Source organism: Mauremys mutica, chromosome 1, assembly GCF_020497125.1.
Source record: "Mauremys mutica isolate MM-2020 ecotype Southern chromosome 1, ASM2049712v1, whole genome shotgun sequence".
In the NCBI taxonomy this organism is placed as follows: domain Eukaryota; kingdom Metazoa; phylum Chordata; order Testudines; family Geoemydidae; genus Mauremys; species Mauremys mutica.
Window position 1 is genome coordinate 236,221,966 of NC_059072.1, and position 2,292 is coordinate 236,224,257.

Below are 2,292 nucleotides of genomic sequence, written 5' to 3' on the forward strand. Positions count from 1 at the left end.
ATAAGCTGGTGGTTTCACAGAGGTGACACCCAGTTAAGCACAAGCATGTATCTCTCATGCTGGAGGCAGAGAGGTAACAAGGTGACTCACAATCCTGGATACCCCCAAGAACCGTCACAGGTGCCACAATACAAAAATGAATAATAATAATTAATGGCTGGTTGCCTGAAATTGAGCCAGCGTGTCTCCTGAGCCACCTACATGACCACTGGCAACAAGATGGGGCATCTCAATAGCATGAGAGGCAGCAGGATCTAATGGAATGATCCTAGTCCAGACATTAATTCTGTCTGTGGTGTTTGGAGTTGGTCAAGATATAGGCCAATTTTTTCTAGCTTGGGTGTCCACTGTGCTCCAAAAAAACATTGTGTAGGCACCATACAAATGTATGGCAAATGGCGATCTCAGCCACAAAGAGCTTATAGTCTAAAATCTATTCTATCAGTAGTCTACTGTATTTTTTTTCACCCTTTCCACTGGGAAACTAGACCCATTTACATCTCTGGTGCTAGGCAAGATGCTTATTTCAAGGTAATTTCATAGGAAATCAAAGAGTGATTTGTTTTTCTAAAGACAACATTTTGTTTTAAAAGTAATAATCTATTTCCTAGTTCCATTTCATAATTTAAATGATCCACATTCCCAATAATCTCAGTCATAACTGAGTAAACCTATTTTTTAATTTTCTTTTTGTTTTAATGTCCATGCTTCCCAGTATGGACATTTCATCTCATTTCAGTTTGAAATTTGCTGTGTTCAAGTAGTCCCATGGGGACAGAGATCTAAAAGAGTGTCATCAGGAGGAGGGAGAAAACTTGTTCACCTTAGCCTCTAATGATAGAACAAGAAGCAATGGGCTTAAACTGCAGCAAGGGAGATTTAGGTTGGACATTAGGAAAAAGTTCCTAACTGTCAGGGTGGTTAAACACTGGAATAAATTGCCTAGGGAGGTTGTGGAATCTCCATCTCTGGAGATATTTAAGAGTAGGTTAGATAAATGTCTATCAGGGATGGTCTAGACAGTATTTGGTCCTGCCATGAGGGCAGGGGACTGGACTCGATGACCTCTCGAGGTCCCTTCCAGTCCTAGAGTCTATGAATTTATGAATCAAAACAAATGATGTTTTTTTTGTGGGGATACCTGACTTACGAGCATACAACCTTAAGATGTCACTACCAGTTTTCTAATAATATATTTCAGAGTTATTGAAAATAGCTTGAGCTTTCTTTTCTTTTTGACATTTTTGGGGTTAATTATGTTAAACTTAAGTACTAACAAGTGGCTGTTGCCCTGCATCCTCCACCTACTTAGGAGTTCTTGACATGAAAAGGTAATCACAACATTTATGAAGAGATTGTATGTATTTGTTTTTGGTATAATATCATAAACACTCCATTACATGCCTGATATCTTTCTTTGACTAGATAAATGACTTTTTTAGGCAAGGGAAATGCAGTAGATCTAATCTATCTGGACTTCAGTAATGTTTGCAGTGTTGTAGCCCTATTGGTCCCAGTACATGGGAGACAAGATGGGAGAGGTAATACCTTTTACTGGACCAATGTGAAGAAGAGCTGTGTTATAGCTCTGTGTAGTCTCTTTCATCAACATAAATTGGTCCAATAAAATATATTATCTCACCTATGTTGTCTCATTGAACTTCAATAAAGCATTTAACAGGGGACTACATGGAAAATGATTCGTTAAGATGGAGATTAGTACAGGAATTGGAAGATAGGTAAGGAACTGGCTAAAAGGCAGTGAATGATTGGTTGTGCTGAAAGGAGAACTGTTGGGCTGGATTGAAGTTTAGTGGAGTTCAAGGATTGGTCTTGGGTCTGATCTTATTTAATATTTTAATTAATGACCATGGCATAAGAAGTAGGAGTGTACTAATGGAAGTTGTTGGTGACATACAGTTGGGAGGTACCATCAATACAGAGAAAGATGGGAATATTAAACAGAAATAATTATTTCAGTATTAATCCACACTATAGATTGGCTTTTCCCCCCTTTAAGGAATTTCATTTAATATTTCAAAGTTATACCTTGGTTAGGTTTTTGTATCTTACAATATTTTTTTCCTTCTTATGCCACACCATTTCTATACTGCAACAATCATTTAGAAAAAACAATCTAAAAATAAAATTCCTTATAGTGATGCTAAATTAGGGAATGTAGTTCCAACATTTTTGATTATACCTAATTTCATATCTTTCAGGGCTTGGAGTATGGTATGACATTACATTAGAGGAACAAGACAGATTATTCAAATGCAGAAATGTATCTCT